At 51.9% G+C, this 22,090-nt stretch overlaps 1 protein-coding gene across 1 annotated transcript in view; it reads left to right on the forward strand.

Annotated features, from left to right (window-relative positions):
• The first annotated feature begins 2,668 nt into the window (after positions 1–2,668).
• Positions 2,669–22,090, forward strand: part of Prrc2b (proline rich coiled-coil 2B) — a 76,829-nt gene continuing 57,407 nt past the window's right edge. Inside the window, exon 1 of the mRNA XM_077797165.1 lies at positions 2,669–2,731. The gene's annotated coding sequence lies outside the window, so the exon portion shown is untranslated. The remainder of the gene's footprint in view (positions 2,732–22,090) is intronic.

Consider the following 22,090-nt stretch of genomic DNA (forward strand, 5'->3'; position numbering starts at 1 on the left):
ATAGTGCAGGGAATCTAATAGACAATGGCCTGTACTCCTGAGACCCTGACCAGCATCTCAGTTGGGATAGTTCTAAGGTCTGAGGGTCATCCTGCTTCTTCTGGTACCATGGTCCCCTCCACTGTGAGGAACAGTAGCAAAGATACTGATCTTTTGCAGTAAGCACTGGCCACATGTGGCTATTAAACACTTGAAATGTGGCCAGTCCTGAGATGTGCATTAAAGTGTAAACCACACATTGGATTCAGAGATTTCTCAGGATCCAAAAGACCAGAGGATCTTAAAATTATAAATATTTTAAGGCATTGGTTACATGTTGAAATGATGATATTTTTAATTTAGTGGGTTAAATAAAATATACAGGTGCTCCACAGTGGAAGAGGGGATTGGTTCCAGGACACCCAAGGATACCCAAATCCAGGAATGCTCAAGTCCTGTATGTAAAATATCATGGTATTTACATATAACCTATGCACATTCTCTCACATATATATTTTAAGCAGGGGGTCTTGATATGTGACCCAGGTTGGATTTGAACTCCTGGGCTCCAAAGATCCTCCTGCCTCAGCCTTCCAAGTAACTGGGACTGCAGGCGACACCACCCCTGGTCCAGCTCTCTGGTACACTTTAAATCATCCCAGATTTGTATCACCTCATATAATGCAAATGCTGTGAAAATAGTCACCGTATTGTTTAGGGAATAATGACTAGGAAAAAGATAGTCATAAGTGTCAAACTATTTGTTTCTGAATGTTTTCCGTCGATGGTTGGTTGAATTCAGGATGTAGGGCTCCTCTCCTCCAGAAGCTCTCCAGGCTCTACGGCTGCTTTGTTCCTGCCTTGTGTTCTGCACGGCTCCATCATCAGCCCAGATGCCCTCAGCTCTGCAGTCACATCTCCCCCTCTGACTCTCCGGCCTCCCTCTTAAAAGGACCTCTGTGATTCCATTGGGCCACACAAATAATCCCTGATAATCTCCCCATCTCAAGATCCTTAATCATCCTGGAAAGTCCTGTTTGCCATGTCAGGTGACACATTCACAGGTTTCAGATTAAGATTTGGACATCTTTGGGGGAGGCATTATTCTGCCTGCTACAAAGTCTGCCTTTCTTCTTTGTTACATGCAATAGTGGTACTCCCTACAGAGTCTGCCTTGTGGTATGTCATGAGGGCCAAATGGTTGACTCTATCCTGAGAGTTTAGCATAGTAGTTGGCATACAATAAGTACTCAATAAAGGTCACACCTGCTATTCAATCTCTTCCTATCATTTCTGTTGATGGTTGTAAGGATGGGGCAGATTTGATAGCCTTCCTGAAGATGGTTTTAAGAACAAGCCACAAGATGAAAAATGAAAATGAGGGCTACATCCTCTCTATTGTGGAGATAGAAGTCAACAGCAAATTTTATTAAAGAGAGGGTAAAGTCAGGGTGTGGCAATGGGGCCTAGCCACTGGGAGACTGAGGCAGGAGGGTCCCTTAAGTTCAGGAAGTTCAAGGCCAGCCTAGTACACACAATGAGACCCCATCTCTCTCTCGCTCTCTCTCTAACACACACACACCACATGAAAGAAAGAAAAAGTACAACACTGAAAATGTGTTTGTCTCCATAGACAAAATGTAGCAAAGTATAAAGAAGGTTGCAACATTACCCAGAATCCCACCACCCGCATGCTGGGCCTGGTCTCTGGAGATGGGCAAAATAAAGCAGTTAAATTTCTTCCTGGGCCTACCTGGGCAAGTTACCTAACTTCTCAGATCTTCTTTATCTTCTCACCTGTGAACTGGAACAATCACACGTGGCCTAGGCTGGGAGAATGAGACAAACCGCTTCACGCAGGGCATGGCCTGAAGCTGATGCAAAGTGTCAGGAAAAATGCCTGAGGAGGGGAGTGAGGCGATTTGGATGCCAGCGCCCAGAGGCCTTTTGTCTTTGCTTTTTGGGATTGTTCCTCTAATTGCTAAGGTGTCTGAATACAAAACAAGAACCGTCCTTAGCACCCGAGGTAACAGAGGGGAGCGCTTCTCCCGGGCCTTTTGTTTCGCATTCACACAAACACACCACGTCGCGCTCAAGAGGGATGGTTTACGGTCTCCCATGGCAGACAAAGGGGAGAAAGTATCCACAGTGAGCCACAACCTTGCTGCGGACCTGAACAATGTATCGCTCGGGCTTCCTCTCGGGGCCCCCATCGCACCCTGCACGTTCCGACACAATGCGGGCTCGCGCTCCGCCGAGAGGCGCCGCAGTTCCAGGGGGCGGGGACCCGGCGCTCCGGCTCCCCCAGGCCCGGGCGCGGCCCCGCCGCCAGCCCCCTTCCGGGCCGCGCCGCCGCCCCCGCCGTCCTTCGCGCGCTCGCCCACCCCCGCGCGGGCCGCCCCCGGCCCCCGGCCGGCCCCTCGCGGCGCCCGCGCGCCCCGCCCCCGCGCCCCGCCCGGACCCCCGCCCGGCCCGCGGGCGGCGCGGGCGGCGCGGCAGGGGGCGCTGCGCGGGCCGCGGCGGCGGCGGGGGGCGGGGAGGCGAACGCGGGCGGAGGCGGCGGCGAGACACAGCCGAGCTCCAGCGAGCGAGCGCGGAGGGAGGGAGGAGGCCGCGCGCGCCGGAGGCGGAGGCAGCGAGCAGCAGCAGGACGAGCACGGCGCCGCCGCCGCGCAATCCGCCGCCATCCCGCCGCCCCGCGCCCGCCGCCCGCCGCCCTCGCCGCCCCGACGCGCCCGCGGAAGCAGACCAGGTGGGCCGGGCGGCGCGGCGGGGGCGCGGGGCGGCGGCGGCCGCTTTGTCTCCGCGGCCGCCGACCTTTGTCCGCGGGCGCGCGGGCCGGGCGGGCTGCGGCGGGCGCGGGTCCGGCCTGCGCGGGCGGCGGCCTCGCCATTGTTGTGCGCCGCGGCCTGGGCGCGCGGCCGGGCCGGGCGGGGTCGGCGCGGGGCGGCGGCGGCCGGCGCGCCCCTCCCCCGCGGCCGGCGGCGGGCCCGCCTCCCGGGGCCGACCCCGGGGACCCCGGGGCGCGGGCCGCGGCCGGCGCGGGAGGCTCGGGCCAGGCTGGTGGTCTGGGGCGGCCGGGCCGCGCGGGGAGGGCCGGGCCGGGCCGCCCGCCGGCGTCGCGAGTGCGCGGACGGGGTTATTTCCCAAACACCCAGTGCCCTTCTGCTAAAAATGTTTAATAATAAACAGGATGTCGCTACTCGGGGCCTGCCAGATGGCTGGGCTTTTTTTTTTTTTTTTTTCCCCTCCTTTCCTTTTTCCCCTCTCCTCCCTCCTAAGTAAGAAGCACAGCCCTGTTGAAATTGTGGGCCTCCCAGGATCGGATTTGCCTACGTAAAATTGGAAGGTGGTGTTTTCTTCTTTTTTTTTTTAAATACCGGGGGAAGGTCGGAGCCCACCTAGGTAAGAAGTGGTGTTTTTCAAGGCACTGGTGAGCTTGGAGGAAGTGGCAGGAGGGGGCTCCCCGGGAGTGTGTCATTTGCTAAATGGCTGCCTGGGAGAAACCTTTAAAAACCTTTGGGATGCCGGATGGGTAAACTTTCCCTACGATTTTTTCTTTTCTTTAAGGGTTAGCATGCATTTTTGGTTTGGATTTCTACATTATCATCCGACTGGGTTTTGGAATCATCTCTCTGGAGTCTTTGCATGTTTTTTTCCGAATCAATATCTGTGAACAGCGCTCCAGTTAGGTGGAACTGGAGGGCCCAGAATTTGGGATGCATCTCTAAACCCTGTGATCCATCTGGGGTTCTCTGAGTCTTCACTGGCATAAACAGGAACACAGCACTCCCCACCTCTTAGAATTGAGATGTTGGTGTAGGGTCTGGCATGCAGTCGGTGCTCAATGATTGTTCCTCCTGTAGCTTTTTGCATAACAACTGTCTAGTCCTAGGAAAGAGGGGTGGCTGCTTGTGGTGCCACCCATAGAACTGAGCTGTGCCCGAGCATCCACAGGTGCTGGCCTGAGGCTTGGACAGGGGAGAAGGACTTCAAGAGGCAAGACAATATTGATCACTAAGTGCTGGGCCCCAGGGGGACAAGGATGGGAAAGGAACATTTGGAGCTTTCAAGAGCTTAGTGGACCTACAGTGTGTGGGACTAGGTCCCTGTCCATGGACCTGGGGTGCCTTCCCTGGATGAGTCATGGCCTACAGCTGGGTTTCAGGCAGAGTGGGACAGTGCTGAGATCCTTAGGCCAACAGACAGGAGCCTAGGGAGTCCTTCCTTTGGAGGGTAACTGCTTTCCTTTGGAATTGGCAAATAATCACTTGGGGAGCCTCAGCTTGTTCAGGCAAGTGCGTCCCTGGGAGCCTGTGGAGCTGCTTCATGGTTCTCATTGGGTTACCTCCCACAGGTCTCCGAGGGTTGGCTCCTGTGTCTATAAAATGGGAATAATTATGCCTGCCTTGGGCATCTTGTGGGGGCTCGGGGGAGCCTCATGCAAGATTTGTAGCAAAGTGTTTCCATCCATAGGAAGGTGATGAAAATGTAAGTTGTTTTTCTTGGTTACTTGTTTTTCTGGTTCTTTTCTTACAATTCCTGAGCCTTTTCTTGTGTTCTCCTGGTGTATGGAACTGTGACCTCCCTGCCTCCTATCCTATGGCCAACAATGTTTGATATCTGATGATCATCCAACTGCTTGGGAGCCTCAGAATGGCTGAGAAGAGCTAGGAAGCTCAGGCATGTCTGGATTCTGCTGTTTATTGCAGACCATGGAAGGCCACAAGTGCTCACTGGGGACTGAGGCCAGTCTCAGCCACAAGTGAGGATGGAGACCGAAGTTGTCTCTTTCTTTCTCTCTTTCTGTACTGGGGATTGAACTTGGGCACTCATCCACTGAGCCACGTCCCCAGCCCTATTTTGTATTTTATTTAGAGACAGGGTCTCACTGAGTTGTTTAGTGCCTTGCTTTTGCTGAGGCTGGCTTTGAACTCGTGATCCTCCTGCCTTGGCTTCCTGAGCCCCTGGGATTCCAGACGTGCACTACTGCACCTGGTGAATCTGAACTTGTCTAGACCAAGCCTATTCACCTAGTGGCTTGTGTAGGTCGTGGCTGTGCCGTCTGCTGGGGAATTTGCCTATGTTCCTTTGGCATTTCCACAACCATCTTGGTGGTTTTTGTAAACTGCTGTGGGACAGATGTCTCAGCAGGGTCATGTTTTCCTTTCATTTTTCCTCTGCCTCTGGTCCATCCTCTATGCCCTACCCTGGTCTATTTGTTGCTGGTGGGTTAGGAAAGCGGGCAGGTGGCTGTCCCTCCCACCATGATTTCCAGTGCCTCTGAATTATGTTAACCACTGAGCTCCTTGATGCTGTTTGCGTGGTCCTGCTGGTGAGCCTGCCCTGTGCCTGTCCAGTCTCCACTGGGCCCAAGTGGGGAGGAAGAAAGCCTGGGTAGGAAGGGCCTGGGGGGCCTTGGGAGAGTGGAATTTCAGGAATGGCAGGTCAGGACGGTTCCTGCAGGGTCTGGCTGCCTTGGGCTTTGCTCAGGGAATTTCATTGTACCATTTGGTTGGCTTTTCTATCATCCTCCACCCTCTTTTGAATTTCAGTTCTCATTATTCCTGAAGGATTATTTTATTGTACTTTCAAGTTTTCTTTTTGCCTTGCATAAAGTACTGACTCATGTTGCTGATGGCTGTATGCTGGTTATGTCTCATTATTCTACCATTTAAGATTGATCATTTTTGTGTTGGTTTCTATTTCAAACCAGAATAGGTTAGGAGGACCGCTGCCTCTATTTCTAAATTCAATAATGAGGCTTCTCTACTGTCAGAGGTGCACATCTTGTTCCAGGAGGGCAGGTGTTAATAGGGCCTCTCTCTACTAGATCTTAAAACACTGCATTTCCCCTCCAAAAAATACTGTTGCCAGCAGACATCTGTTGGGCTTTGTGCTCTGAGACTCTTGTTTTTGGTTTTTAAATACATTTTGTGTAGAAGTGCAGGGCCAGCTAGACCATCTTTTGAACTCATAGCTCGATTTCTTTTTAAGACACTGGGGCTTGGGCAGCCTCAGAGGCCCTGGGTCTGTCTTTTGGATAAAGGTGGCTGCCTTTGGTGCAGAGGTAGGGGAGATGGAATCGGGGAGCTCTCTGGTGAAGCAAAGTTGCTGGGGACCAGCTCCAGGTTTAAAAGGCGCCCTTTAGATGGGGCCTCCTCCCTGGGTGATCACAGCCCTGGGCTTGCCGGTGATCCACTGTTTACATCGGTGGGTGGTGTGTGGGGAATCTCAGCAGTGGGAGGGAGGTTTGCCTCAGTGGCTTGGGCCAGCCGCCTTGGCTGAGCTTTGTTCTCAGCTGTACTTGTTGATTTTCTGAGAAACGCTTTGCCAGAGCCCAGCCTCCAGGACGCTGCAGCCACACTGCTGTCGGGAGCTTTCCATGCAGCAGGAGGTGCCTGCAGACTGAAGTCCATCTCTGGTTGCTGGCCACCTGTCCACTCTGACATTATTGCTTCCCTCCTTTCCTGCCTCTGCAGCCAGTTCTGAAGCTCCAGCCTGTCTCCTTTCCACACCACCAGCTTTTCTCCTCTGTGTGGCACAGGCAGTGTCAATTGCACTTTTAATTCCCTTGTCCTGCAACTAATACTCCTTGAGCACCTGTTACTTGCCAGCCATTGTACAAGGCCCTTTAAGCATGTTTTCACCATTGGTAAAAGTAATGTGTCCTCTGGGAAAAATAAAAAAGAAAGATGCTTTAAGAATATGAAAATCAAGTGAAAATCACTTGGAGCCTCACCATCCACAGATAGCTGCAGTCAAGGCTCTGGTGTTTGTTTCCTCTGATGCTGCGCCTGTATTTTCAGAACTGGAACAATTCTGTAAATGCTGTGTACACAGTTGCTAGCTAGCTTTTTGTTCTTAATGTTAGAGTGTATTTCCCTGTTATTAAGAGCATGATGGTTTTGTAACTGCACAGTTGCTGTCTTATGGATGTGCCAAGGTTGATTCAACCCTTTGTGGGTGGGTGTTCAGGTGGCTGTTTTGGTTTCTCCCCTCACATGAGCCTGACTTTGGTGAGCATCCCACCCCATCCCCCATGCCCATGTTGTTCCACTTGCTGGTTGTCTTGCCTAGTGGATTGCTGAGGTCCGAGGGTCTGTGGGCTCTCTTCTGCACAGGGTCAGTTTTCTCCTTCAGGAGCCAGTGGGTCCTGGTGAAGTCTTTGAATGCGTGGCGCTCTGGGTCTTGCTCCATTTCCTGGTTTGAATCTGGACAAGTGTCTTATGCACTCATGTTCTGGGGACGTAGGGTTGGGAGGTTCTGTAGGCTTTCTTCAGGAGCTCCTGGTCCAGTGGGTGGGGGGAAGCTCCTCCTTGAAGAGACTTTGGGGAACCCTCAGCCTAGCTGCCATCACTCTCTGTTTTTTTTATTTTTTCCTTCTTTTTTTTTTGGTGGTACTGGGTATTGAACCCACTAAGGTACATACAGCCCCAACCCTTTTTATTGTTTATTTTGAGACAAGTCCTCACTAAATTGCTGAGGTGGGCCTCCAACTTGTAATCCTCCTACTTCAGCCTCCTGAGTTGCTGGGATTACAGACATGCACCACTGCGTCTGGCTCTGCTTTTCTTTATAACACCTTTCATGACTTATAAATGCAGTTTTTAAATTGTCAAGTTTACATAACATAAACTTTACCGTTTGCAAGTGTGCAGTTCATGGCACGAAGCACACTCACTGTTGCCACCACCAGCCATCTCCTGGTTTATTGTCATCCCAGACTGGAAATCTGCACCCATTAGGCACTAATCTTTGTCCCCCAGCCCCTGGCAGCCACCACTCTGCTTCCCGTCCCTGTGGGTGGACTGCTACCAATGCCCGTGCGAGTGGGCCACCTACTACTTGTCATTTATGTCTGGCTTATTTCATTTAGCATGTTTGCAAGGCTCCTCTGTGTTGTAGCGTGTTTCTTGATTTCCTTCATCTCTTTAGGCTGAATAATATTCCATCACACGTATAATGCCACACTTGTTTATCCATCCATATGTCTTTGGATGACGATTTGGAACAGTGGTGTTTTATTTATGGCCTGGTCCCCAACCCTGGGGAGTGAGTGCACCAGGGCCTGGGGTCCTGCTGCTTCCCACCTCACTTCCCACCTCACCCTGCCTAGGTCACTGTGCGCAGATGAGCCCTCCAGGACCAAGCCCCGCTTACCTGGGGAGGGCATTCTGGGATATCTGGCAGGCATGAGAGAAGCACCTTTTGAAAGCCGTGTGCCAAGACCTGGAAGATGAAGATGTGTACAGGAGTTGAAATCAGAAGCCCTGGGCCCCCGAAGAGAGCTTGTGGGTCAGCCACCTTTCCAGGTGCCCAGGCCTTTTGTGGATGTTATGCAAGGACTGGTGAGGCCTGGGCCAGAGAGCCCAGAGTGCTTCAGGCTCGTCCCTTTGTACAGAGTGATGAGATGGACTGCAGGACCCAGTGGAAAAGGGGTCATCTCCAGCCCCTTTCCCTGGTTCCTTTGTGTCTCCAGAGCTTTTTTTGGCAGGTGTTGTTTACATAGAGTCCCAGCTTAAAGAACAGCTCTGTTCCAGGCAGGACGGAAAACACAGGCCTGTCTGGGAGGGGCCGCACTCCTGCCCGGCTGACCTGTCGGGCTGAAGGGCCCAGTGTTTGGAGAGTGCTGGGGAGAACAGAACCTATATAGACTGTGAGTTTTTTTTTTCCTTGATAAAAAAACAAATTACAAAAATACATAGATTCTTTTACTTAAGAAGAAGAAAGTGGGCTGGGGCGCAGCTGAGTTTTAGAGCACTTGCCTACCATCCTCAGCACCACACACCGAGAGAGAGGGACACGCAAGTGTAGGCAGAGAGGGGAGAGCTCGTCCTTGGTCTCCCAGGCAGCAGCCACTGTTTACAGCTGTGTTTATTCCTCTAGACTTTGGTACACATGCAAATATGGGCTCCAGGAAGGTTTTGTAAAAGACAAAAATGGGGCTGTTACTATTCTTATATGGCAACTTGCATTTTCAAACATCAGCATGAACATTTTCTACATGAATGTAAACAGATCTACCATACCGCTAATGTTTTAAAAATAATGTTTATTAGGTTTAAAAAATGTACAAGTGTGTAAAGAAGAAAACAAAACTAGCTAGCTCATAATCCCATGGCCCAAGTAACTTAAAAAAAAAAAAAAAGAGAGAGAGAGGAAAAAGTAGTAGTAGTCGTCGCAGTAGTAGTTAGAAGTTTGAGGTATAAAGGTTCTTCCTCAGTCCCTCTAAAAGAAGGGACATTGAAAAGTTTGTTGTGATTCTTCCGGGTGCGGGGCGGGGGGGACCCAAGACATAGTACAGTGGCACCCACCTGCCATCCTAGCTACTCAGGAGGCTGAGGCAGGAGGATGGCATGTTCAAGGCCAGCCTAGGCAACTTGGCAAGACCCTGTCTCAAAATGAAAAGGGCTGGGGACGTGGCTCAGTGGTGGAGTGCCCTGGGTTCAATCCCCAGAACCAACAAACATCACAAAGTCGTGATCAGGGTGTGCATGTTTGTGTTCTGGAAGCTGCTGCCCTTTCACTTGATGTGACACCCTGTCCTGTTCTGTGACAGCATATGTAGATGGATGACGTCATCTGTTCTAGCCACTGCAGTTGACTCTGGTAGATTAGATTCTACCTGCCTCCTGGTGGTGGGCATTTCGCCTACTTTAAATTTTGGGATGTTACAATTTTGGTAAAATCGTGTCAACTTTCTCTTCAAAAACATGCAGTTTGGGGGCTGGGGGCTGTAACACAAGCACAGGTGAGGCACTGGGTTGAATCTTCAGCACTACACTTTAAAAAGTAAGTAATAAATCGGTTATAAAAATATATTTTAAAAAACATAGTTTGTATAAAGTGGCCGGTGAGTGTGCTTCTGCAGCGTGACCTCTGGCACTTCAATAAGTGCATTTTGATAAGAAATCTGCTAACTTCCTCAAAAAACTTTGAATCCATTTATACACCGTAGTGAGGTGGGTGAGGTGAGCATATTTTTCTAAGTGAATAGCCTTTCTGGGTCCTCTTGGGTGTGTAAGGTTTACATTGTCATCCGTTTGGTCTGGTGCATCAGAAGTGGCTGCTCCTGTTGGGCACGGTGGTCCATGCCTGTAATCCCAGCAACTTGAGAAGCTGAGGCAGGGGGATCGCAAGTTTGAGGCCAGCCTCAGCATATTAGTGAAGCCCTGGCAACTTAGTGAGACCCTGTCTCAAATAAAAAGAAATGGCAGCTCTGGTTGCTGGAGTCTGCAGCATGGCTGTGGATGACCGAAGAAGGGCTGCTCTGGGCATCCTGAGGACTAGGAGATAGGAGGGGAGATGCAGGTGGCCAGGTCCATGCGTGGTTTGGGGTATCAGTTAAAATGAGGGTCCTGGCACAGATGTTGTCTTGCATCCTTTATACACGAGGGCCTGGTGAGTAAGAGTCAGATATGGCCTTCTTTCAGAAGATGGGCTTCTTTGTCCACGGACGATCCCTGAGGCCCAGGTTTGGTGGTGTTTGGTGACAGTAGCTGTGCAGATTTGCTCAGTTCCCTGCTCAACCACTTGGCCTCTGAGCTCTGGCTTGCAGGGAGATTACACCTAGTGGATGAAGTGAACGGAATAGAACTCCCGGAAATAAATGCCTGGGTGGTATTCATCAGTGGAGGCTGGAGGTTTCAGGCCCTGACCAGGAGTGCCCGAGGACATCATTTGGAACCATACTGCTCTGGTGCTGGAACTAAGGGGGAGTCCACTGGGAGAAAGGAAGGCCATGCCTCTGTTTGCTCTCCCTCCTGATGGAGAGCAGCTTTCTTGCACAGGGTGCACAAGGAGGCACCCTTCCTTGGAAGGCCACTTTGGGGTCAGCCGCCTTCAGGTTCAGGTTTTACCTGAGAGACCTGGGGCCAGCTATTGAATTTTTTGAATCTCTGTTCTCTTTGTTTGCAAAATGCAATGTAACACCTTCATAGAACTAGGGAGAGGGTCATGGCTCAGGTGTTTATAAGGTACCTGGCAGGAGGCAAGGTGCTCTCAGTAGACCGTGGCTATTAATGGTTCCTGGACTCAGTACTCAGGAGGGCTTGGGGACTTGGAGTAGGCAGGCTGATGCACCTGGGGCTCATTTGTTTATTGGGTGTTAGGGTTTCTAATTGTGTGCTAAGCTCTGTGCTGCATGCTGAAGGTTAGGCCCACATCTAGTGGCCAGGCCCCTACCTCTAGGAGCTCAGGCACCTTAACCAACAAGGGCTGCCCTGTGGGGCGGGTGCATGGGAATTCTCACTGCCACCCACCTGAGAAGCACCACGACAGGCCCTTTACCAGCCAACGAGGGCATTTGATCATTGGTTTTTGCCTCATGCAGAGTCTTCTGTTTTGGGAATTTCCTGGAAGGAATGAAGGCATGTATATATTAAGGAGGCTCTGCAGCTGACCTCTCCACAGCCTCGATGTGGTCTTGGGCGGACAGGAGTGTCCCTTCCCGCCACTCTGCCTGCCTGCAGTGGGGCTTGAACAAATAAGCTCTCACTCACTCCCTAGAGACTCCTTATCTGCTGCCCAGGGGGATGGAACCTGTCTCATGGCATGACTGGGGGACTGACACACCACCCAGGATGCATTTAGCACAGTGTGGGGAACCTGGCCAATCAGGAAAGGCGGACGGTTGATTCTGCGTTGCTTGGTTTATTGAAACCTCAAAAATAATGCAACAGTAACATTACAAGCTTGTTACAAAAAAAAAAAAATCCAAATACTCCACAGGGTACAAGATAGAAAATGAAAGTCATTTCTTTCTTCCTGCTATTCCTGTTTAATATCAAGAGATGACTGCTCTCTGGACAACCTGTGGATTCCAGACCTGCAGGGACAGTGGGGGGGTGTGTGAATCCTCAGGCAGGTGTGCATCTCTCAAAGCTCTGGGTGAATTTCTTCCAATTCTCCCGCATTATCACTTAGCCCTTTGTTTAGCCCTTTCCTTGAAGGGGATTGAGGGCCATTGTCCCTCTCTGCAGAACCCAGATGAGTGATAGCATTGTGTCTAGTAATCCAGGTGGCACAGGGTAGAGTTAACTAACTAGTATTGCCCTCCAGGGGTCTTGAGGCTCACCAATGGGTGTTGACATGAGAGGTTGGGGTTTGACCAGGTGGGCAGTGTGCCCTGTGAAGTGGACTTGTTGGGATAAGGGGGCACAGTGTGTTGAGTTTTTAGGAAGGTAGGGAGGCGGTGGGGTGGGTGGGGGTGAGGTGAGGTAAAGTCGTGGGGGTTGGGTGTGAAGGGCGAGTGGCTGAGGCTAGTGTGCTGGTGGGCAGACTGGGCTCCCCTCTGCCTTGCTGCGCTCAGCCTGGCGCGCACCTGTGAGTCTGGGGAGGGCTTGGCACTTGTTTCTGGGTTTGCCCTCTGACCTGGTCTTGTCTGATAGGTGGCCCAGGGACTGTCATTGTCCGGGGTTCTCTCTCGGGTCTGGGGCTTGGAGAGGAAACAGATGCAGGTTCCTGGGTGGATTCCTTTGGGTTTTGCTGGAGACTCCCAGCCCAGCCCTTTGGCCCCTTCTCTGATTTATTTGCTTTCTTGAAGATAGCAGGGATTTGCAGGGGCCTGTTGTTGATGAACCTTCTCTATGTTCCCCCACCCCCAGGCCTATGGCTCTGAGCTGGGTGTGGTTGAGGGACAGGGTGCAGTGTGACCTCAGCGTCCCTTCTACTCTGGGCCTCCCTGGCTGAGGTCGAGGCTGCTGTGTGTGGCCCTGAGGGCTCTTCAGCTGGCCGACTGGGGTGGCTTTTTGCAGCCTCCCTGGGGCTTCTGATGACAGCCACCCCGTCTGCATCTGCCTCGTCCAGCAGAGCTATGGGGTGGAGGAGATGGGGTTTTTCGTGGGCTGTGTCTGGGTCCTGGGCATCCGCTGCTGAAGGGCATCTGGCCCTAGGAATTTCCCCAGTGCAAGGTCTGGGGCTCTTGGGTCTCTCTGGGCCGGTTGCAGCTCTCAGCTCCTCACCTTCCTGCCTTTCAGTTTCATGGACACAAATTAAAACTGTGGTTCATAGAAAAGCTGGCGGGTGCAGAGATGCTGGCCCGAGCGGGAAGTGGTGCGTTCCAAGTGTCAGTGTAGTGTAGTTGCCACAGTGTGCAGCTGGGAACAATCCCCGTGTCTGTGCAGGGTGGTGGGTGTGTGGTGGGACGCTGCATCGGCATTCTAAAGAATGAGTGGCTCGTTCTTCCTGCCTTACTTAGAAGGCTGTCTAAGGATGCTAAGAAGGACCAGGTGGCTGTGTTTGAAGAGTAAAAATTGGAGCCAGGACTGGTGGTGTAGCTCAGGTGTGAACCGCTTGCTCAGCCAGCTGGTGGGAGGCTGTGGGTTTGATCCCCAGTGCTGTGGAAAAAAAAAAAATTGAAGCCATCACTCTGCTGATAGGCTTGAGGCCCAGGGATGTTAACAGTGGTTTCTTTTTGAGTTGGGCTGATTTATTTAGTATCAGTTGAATTTGCTTTAGTGAGTGTGTATCAGTAACATGCGTTAGTTATGAAGATGACTCATTACAAGGTCACTCGTGTTCATTTAAGGAGAGAGGTGCATGTGGCATTGGGCAAGGCCTGCTGGGCCCAGGTGCCTGTTGGCTCCTGTGGGCACAGGTCTGGGCTGCAGGGAGGCAGGAGTGGGGCACAGCGCTTGCTTCCAGGCTTCTCGTTCCCCTTGGCCCTGTCTGTCCAGAGCGTCCAGCTCCTGGTACAGGGGCCCTGACGGGTCTGTGAAGCCAGCCAGGTCAGTCATCTGCTCTGTTTACGTGTCAGGGCCCTCGAAGCTGCTTGTTGATCTGGTTAGAAGGAACAATCCGATACGAATGCCGTCTCCAGCGTCTGTTCTAAATCAGATTTTACAATAAAGAATATAGATCTTGGTGGTGTTTGCACAGTGCTTCTCGCTTGCTAATTCACCATTATTTGGAGGTGGAAAGGGAAGGAGAAGCTGCAGTAGAGCTGTGGGTTTGATGTCTTTCTTGCCAGATCCTTGTTAAATTTTGTTTTGGAGCGGAGAGCCTTTGTGTAGCACACCACCCGGCTGTTCCTCCCTAAGCTGTATATTGAAAATTGAAATTGAACTCACTGCCCCCTACCCCCTTGCTAAAATTGACGGCTTATTAAATAGTGGGAGTCGGGTAGCTCGGTGGCTCTGGAGACTGCAGAGGGATTCTAGCCAAAGTCAACTGAGGGCTTCCTTCATCCCAGGGCTGCTTGAGGGCTGGGAGCAGGGCTCGAGACAGGCCCTGTGGGTGAGGAGCCCTGGGCCGGTGCAGCCTCTGGGGTGGGAGGCTATGGAAGATGACAGTGTAGCTTGGGCCCCAGCCAGACCAGGTGGGGCCTCTCCCGCAGGGCCTGGGGATGCCGTGGGCAGTTGAGACCATTCCCAGGGGCCTGCTGCATAGACTTCCATGAGTGTCTTGCTCCCCACAAATGCCTAGCACTTTCTGAGTAGATCTGATGTTGGAGTGTGAAGTGACCTGGGTTTAAGTTCAAGTTTGTAAACTCCAACTCTGGGCCAGTTGTGACTCTGGGCCAGTCCCTTAACCTTCCTGAGCCTTGGTGTCTTGTGTGTAAACTGGGAGTGCTAAAGCATTCCTCTCAGCGCTTTATCTGTTTTAAGTCTTGAGTCAGAGAACTCCTATTTTATAAATTCAGTTTATTCAAGTGTAGTCATTTAAATTCATCCGGTGGTTTGGTTTTGTTTCACTGCCTCTGCTTTCTTTCACATCCGATTTTGTCTTTTTTACTGATTTCTTAAGGTTGTATGCTTGATATAGTTTCATCCTTTTTTTTGGTTATTGATAGATCTTTATTTTATTTATTTATATGCAGTGCCAAGAATCAAACCCAGTGCCTCACACATGCCAGGCAAGTGCTCTACTGCTGAGCCACAGCCTCAGCCCCAATTTCATTCTTGTCTGTGAAAAAGTTTAAAGTTTTTATGTTGTCGTCTTTCTTTCTTTCATTCTGGTACTGGAGTTTGAACCCAGCGGGGGTTAACCACTGAACCACATCCCTAGCCCCTTCTTATTTTCTATTTCAAGAGTTGCTGAGGCTGCCTGGAACTTGCCATCCTCCTGCCTCAGCCTCCTGAGTGGCTGGGATCACAGTTGTGCTATGGTTGAATATGTCTACAGAGCTACCTTGGTCAGATGATATCTGTGTTGAGCAAGCTTGATGTACCACGCCGTAGAGATTTTCTTTTTTCCTGATTTTTTTTTAAGTTTTAAAATTGCTGTGTGTGTGTGTGTGTGTGTGTTCACGTTAGTTATAATTCCATTTTGGTTTATCTCTCTGACCCTTATAAACCACTCTCCATGTTCTGCTTCTTACTCTTAACGTCTGGTTTCTTTATTCAACATTATATTTGTGAATTCATTCATTTAACTCCCCACTTCAGCCCCCCATGCTGGGGATGGAACCACACTGAGCCACATCCTCAGCCCCTTCCTCCCTGTAGGTCTGTGTGTTTATTTGTTTTTATTGTGGAATAGTATTCCATTATGTAAATACAGTATTTGTCCATTATAGTGGTGATAGACTTTTAGCTGATTTCCATTTAGCTTTCCCAAACTGTGGGGGTGTGGCTCAGTGGCAGAGTGTTTGCCTAGCATGTGTGAGGCCCTGGGTTTCATTCTCAGCATTGGAAAAAAAAGTTGCTAAACCAAATAATGCTGCTGTTGGCACTCTCTGCCCGTCCTGGATGCCTGCGTGTGTGGGTTCTGCTGGGTGCCTACCTAGGGGTGGAGTTGCTGGTTACCAGTGGGCATACACAGCATTCGTAGATGGCTACCCGTCCCCAGTGATTGCCCGACTGGCATGCCTACCTGCGGTGCATGAGAGTTGTGCTCCACATACTCACCAACATTTGGCATTGTAAAGATGTCACTTGTCCCCATATTGATCTCGGATACGTGTAATTCCAGTCAAAATCCCAGCAGGCTTTCCTTTTCTTTTTGTTGTTTTGTTTGGAAATTGACAAACTGATTCTGAAATTCATATGAAAATGCAAAGGGCCCAAAATAATCAGCATTCCTAAAGCAGATCAGAGCTGAAGGAGGCTCCTGTCTAGAGCTACAGTGATCAGGCAGTGCAATACCAGCGGAGGACAGACGCAGACGGACAGGCCGATGGAGAGGGGCCGTCTTTTATGCAGACGGCACGTAAAGGAGTACTTGATTAGTGTCAGAGGTGCCATCTTTTGAAAAGATGGCCCTTTCAGAAAATGTGAATTGGGCATATTGAATTCTGTTGTGGCTAGGATGTGAGGTGTGGCCCAAGAGCTCCTGGAGTGCCGAGGTGTCCAGAGGTCCAACTAGTGGATCGCGAGAGCCGTGACCGCATCAGTGGTGATTGTGGCAGGCTTGGCGGAGGAGGTGGGTCGCTGGGGGCTGCCTGCAAGGGTGCACGTTCCCTGTGGCTCCTGCCCTGTCTTCCCAGCCACAGTGAGCTGAGCAGCGTGCCTCTCCTGCACCTAGTGTCTGCCGTGAAGCCCGGCCTCTCCCTCAGCATGCAGCAGTGGGGCTGGCAGCCACAGGCCCAGCCTCTGAAACCACGAGCCTGGATTCACTCTTTCCTCCTCTAAGTCATTTTTGTCAGGTATTTTGGTCTTAACAATGAAAAGTTGATTAACAGATTCTCTATACGGGAAAAAAGAAATCTACTGCAAATCATATCCAAAAATCAGTTTTAGACAGATCATACATCTAAATATGAAAGATAAAGAGCTTCTAGAAGAAAACATAGTATATCTTTGTGATTGTAGAGAAAGCAAAAATTGTTAAATAGGACACAGAAAATGCTAACAAATAGAAAAAAAGTGGATGAATTTATACACTTGTACCTTTTACTTCTTAAAGTGTGCCAATAAAATGCACCAAATACTGCTTTCTAATTGCCTGGGTACCGTGGTTAATCTGCCTGATGTATTTCCCTGCTCAGCTTTCTATTACTATAACAAATGCCTGAGATAAGTTATAAAGAGAAAAGGTCTCTTTTGGCTCACAGTTTAGAAGTTTCAGTCTGTGCTGGGTTGGCTCTGTTGCTTTTAGTCCATCAGGGTGGGAATGTACAATGGAGTGACCCACTCACCTCACCACCAGCTGAGGAAGAGATGCCCACGGTTCCTTTTGAGGCACACCTGAAGATTTAAAGTCTTCCTACAGGCTCCACCTCTCAAAGGCCCACCACCTCCTAATAGTGCATGCTGGGGTCCGAGCCTGGGGACACCTGGGCCTTTGTGGAACATTCCTGATCCAAGTGACAGCTCCCTGTGCTGCTCTTCTTGGGACTGGCATTCTCTTGACTGTAGCACAGCTGCTGTCATGGGCCTCTGTTGGTGGCTATTCTGGGACTTGTCTTTCTCTCTCCATGTTGGATCCTTAGTTCCTGGATCCTGTGGGTCGGTTGGACATTCTGGGCATCCAACAGCAGGAATGACTGGAAACACTCAGGGTTTTCTTGGTTTGAGTAAGTGGAAGTCCAGAGAGGGCAGTCTGGGACTGCCCGGTCAGACAGTTCTGTCGTGAGGGACTCATATCTTACTTATCTGGAATGGCCAGGTTCTGTTGTGACCCAGGGACTAGCAAGGGGGACAGGCTTCTCATAGGCCAGGCTCCACTGCTCCGTAGTGGGTGTGGGTCAGCCTTTTCAGGCACTTGGGCTGCTGGGGACGGGCAAGGCGGCAGGGAGAGCTGCTGCTGGTGGGCAGGCAGGAATGGCCTCAGTGACGTGACACTGCTTTCCGCTCTTTTGCTCTCTCTTTGGTGCTAGGGGCTGAACCCAAGTGTACTCTACCACGGAGCCACATCCCAGTCCTTTGTATATTTTGAGACAATCATAAGTTGACCAGGCAGGCCTCGAACTTGCGATCCTCCTGCCCCAGCCTCAGGCGCTGGAATCACTGTGCCTAGCTGCTGTCGTTTTATTAGAGTACAGATCTCGACAAGTTTCTGAGAAGGTAGGTGCTCCAAGTCCTCGTGTGAGTCTGAAAAGCCTTCTGCCCCACACTTGGCTGGGTTGGCTGAGTATGGGTGCTAGACTCGGTCTTTGTCCCTGGAGGTGATGATGTTGTGAAGTCAGTGCTGTTGGGATTGCTCAGTGCTACTCCTTCCATCCTGGGGCCTTCTTTGATGGGGAGGGGAAAGGATTATGCCTTCTAGAAGCTTTTGGGTTCTTTTCTTTGTGAGCCTTGCATTCTTTTTTTTTTTTTTTTTGTGCTGGGGATTAAATTTAGAGGCACTCAACCACTGAGTCCCACCCCCTGCCCTATTTTGTATTTTTAGAGACAGGGTCTCACTGAGTTGCTTAGCACCTCGCTTTTGCTGAGGCTGGCTTTGAACTCGTGATCCTCCTGCCTCAGTTTCCCGAGTCACTGGGATTACAGGTGTGCGCCACAGTGCCTGGCGGATTATTGGACTTTTAAATTCTAGAATAAATTTACAGAAAAATTGGAGGCCTCGTGCCCCGCACTCCCAGTTTCTCCCCTGTGTAATCATGTGACATGGGTACGTATGTCCTCATGGCGAGTGGACCAGCATCATGCACTGTTACTAACTGAAGTCTTCGCTGTTTCAGACTCACTTAGTTGTCACTGGAGTCACCCTCCTGTTCTGGGAGCCCACACTTCATTTAGTCATCATGTCCCCTGACTTTGCTCTTGGCTCTGTCAACTGATTCCTCTTGTGCTTGAGGCAGTGTTGGGCAGGCCCTGTGTAGAAGGTCCTCCGATTAGGATCTGCCTGACTCTTGATGGTCAGTCTGAGGTTCATGGAGTTTCCACAGTCATAGTCGACTCTTCCTGGGCTTTCTCTTGTTTTGAGCATTTATGCTGCAGGAGGGCAGTGTGTCATTTCTGAGGATATTTATTGCCTGTTATATGTCTTTTGGGTTTGGTTCCCGGCTGTCTCTTTCCTCTCTGCTGGGCCCTGCCAGTGAGTTGGCGTCTGGTCGTGCATGTGGTCTGGGGCACAGCAGCTGACTGGAGGCAGCAGGAGCTCTTCAGTGTCAGGTTGCCCGTAGTTTTCTTCCTCCGGCAGCTTTTCAGGAGCAGACTCCAGCCTTTGCAAGCTGCGGAGCCCCCACCAAGGCCGCCACCCCTGGCTCCTCTGGCTCTCTCTTGGCTTCCTTCTTGAGCCCTGTCCCCATCTCGCCCCCTGTGCCCTCGGGACTCCTCTTGTTCAAACCAGTGGTGGGGCACGAGGAGGGCTCAGCCCTCCCACCTGCTGCCTCTTCCTCCTCCCAGGCTGGAGGCCCTTCCAGCTCGGTAGCTGCCCTCCCGCTGCCCGAGTGTCCTCCGAGTCTGCTTGGTGGAGCACAGAGCTTCTCTGCAGCGTCTGCTGAAGCTGCCACTGCACACGGCAGCTCTTGTTCTGCCAAGATTGGCCTTCAGCTTTCATTTTAGGGGGTTCTGGAAGGATGGATGAGCTCTCCTGCCTTCAGCCTTTCTGCTGTGTTTGACCAGAGTCCCTGTTTCCTCTCTGGTGTCCCTTGAGTAGAATGTGATGGAGCGAAGGCCTTTCCAGGGACGTGCACGGTGTGTACACCTTGGGAGTGTTGGCATCCCGTGTCAGGATGCTGCTCTCTGGCCTCTTCCTCACCCTGGCTGTGGCTGCCTTTTGTGTGGGAGCATCTCCACCGCCTGCTGGCTTCGGAGCGCTGTGAGCCCCTGGCCTTCCTCCCACACCTCTGGGAGAGGAGAGCCTCAAGCTGCAGGAGTTGCTGGCAGCCTGCTTCCCTCTTCCTTGAGTCCCTTCCCTTGGGCCAGGTAGCACTGCATTAGGGTGGGCCTCAAGTGGTGACCTCTGCCTGCCCCCCTTCATGGATGGGAGTGAGACACGGAGCAGTGGTGTCTGACCTCCTGACTTGGTGCAGAGTTACTCTGGCCTGCAGAAGGGGGCTGCCCTGTGCAGGGGGTGCTGGCCCTGGAGGCCAATCATCTTCTGGTCGGGTGGGAGTTGAGTGGCGCTGCCCTGATTTGCAGTGGGCCTCTGAGGACACAGCCTGGGGGGAGGCAGGCAGGATGCTTTCTCCTGTCTGAAGAAAGTAGCTTCCTGCCAGAGGCGGCTGGCCTGAGTCTCCTCTCTTCTGTGTTCTTTAGTGCCCAGATTACAGCTTGCTGCAGGTGACGTCATCCTATGGAGAGGCTTTGGGTGTAAACAAAGCCCTGCTGGGCCGCCCAGGGACAGCTGGCTGGCTGGGGGGCGGCCTGTCTGCCATCTCCATAAGCCTTCTTTAAAATTATTTTCATGATTTTTTTAAACAATAGCAAATGTGCTTAGAATTTAAATGCGGTATTTTATGACCTTTAGTGCCAAGCTCTTCTGAAATAGGATCATAAAACAGTAGAATTGAGAGCCATGGAGGCGGGTGACTGACATGGAGCAGGAAGGCCCAGAGTCTCGGGGCCTGCGCTAGCGAAGAACACCCAGCCATGTCTGAGAGCTGGCTTGGGGGCTCATCTGTGTGTTACGGCTTTCTGTATCCTTTGGCTACTGCCAGGGCTGGGAACACAACCTGGGTGCCTGTGCGGGTGTCAACGCTCCCTGCCCTCCAGTGGGAGCCTGGAAACTGGGGCAGTTTGGTGTTGCTCAAGATGTAGTCACAGTGGAGTGCAGGTCTCGAGAGGGCTTTCTGAGGATTAAAGTACATCTCTGCCTCCTGGGATTTCATAAAGGGTTCACCTGTAGATCCTGAACATCCACCCTGTTTGGGTTTGGTTCCTGGCTGTCTCTTATGTTTCTGAAGGATGCTTCCTGTATTAGTGCCCTCAAGTGGTGACACCAGTGTGGGGACAGGTCCCTGTGCACAGGAGGAGGGAGAGGCCCAGTGCAAGGTCTGCCCAGCACCTGGGGCATCAGGAGCTCGGAGGAGGAGCAGGAGCAGACTTGCTGGGGGAGACTGGAGAACTGCTGTCCCAGAACGGGAGCTTAGCTACAGTGACAGCTGCTGTCAGGCAGTGAGCCTGCGAGTGGGCCTGGGTCAAGAGCGCCACATCCATTCCCTGACTGTTCCCCTGCAGCCCTGGTAGCCCTGTTCTCACCCTTACTTGATCTGCAGGGAAGCAGCCCTCCCCGTCCAGCTGCTGTGGGATTTAGGAGAGGTGCAAACTCAGTGTTTCAGATGGGAGTGGCAGGGTGGGGGTGGGTCCAAGGTGGGAGAGTGGTGAGGCTGGCCGGCCCTGAAAGGCCAACGTGTCCTGCGGCCCTGAAAGGCCAACATGTCCTGCGCGAGGGCTTGGACTTGACCCTGGGGTAGTGGTGGTGGTGCAGCCCGTGGGAAGGTGCCTGGCAGAAGGTGATTTGTTGCCTGCCCTAACCGAGGCAGTCACAGGGCGAGTCAAGGGCGTGGTGGAGGCAGGAGCTTGCAAATTGGGGGTGGGAGGTGCTTTCTTATTTAATTTCTGGTGCTTCCTAAATGTGCTGTCTGCTCCAGGGTGTGTCCTCTCTGGCATTGCTGGCCTCTACCTTTGTCTGTATTCGCCTCAGGCCCCTGTCCCCTCCAGCCTTGTTTCCGGGTAGATTGATTTTTGGAGGCTGTGTGGTCCTTTGCAGTGGATGCTGGACTGTGCTATAGCTGGGCCAGACCCCAGTGGTCCAGGTGGGCCAGCACCTGACTTCTGGAGATCTGTGGGCACCTTGTGGCTTCCTGAAGGCCCAGCTACCTTTTTGACTGCCCTGTGGTGCTGGTCTTGCTGTTGCTGAGGGGGGCTCTAGAAGCTTCTGTGGGAAATGCAGCTGGGCCCTCCCCCACATCCTGGTGTGTGGGACACCCCTTTTGTTGGGTTTACTTTATTGCTTGTCTTCATTTTCTTACCTACTTCGCCCTCTGGATCAGGGGTCAGCAGCCTGGTTCCAGCTTGCCCTGTCCCTGGTGATGGGGTTTTCTTGGAGCACAGCCGTGCTCCTGGGTTATGTATCATTTGTGACAGCAACAGCGTCAGGCAGGCCTGGGGTGGCAGCAGAGGCCGGGTGGCCAGCAGAGCCAGGTCTGCTGGCTGGCCCTGTATTGACAAGGTGCCCCTGCTGCTGGAACCCAGGGTGAGGGCTCATCCCCTCCCTGTCCCCCTGTCTGGTACAGGAGCCTTTGAGTGTCTGAATGGATGATGTAGCTTTCCACAGGCAA

This window comes from Urocitellus parryii, chromosome 4 (assembly GCF_045843805.1).
Source record: "Urocitellus parryii isolate mUroPar1 chromosome 4, mUroPar1.hap1, whole genome shotgun sequence".
Lineage (NCBI taxonomy): Eukaryota > Metazoa > Chordata > Mammalia > Rodentia > Sciuridae > Urocitellus > Urocitellus parryii.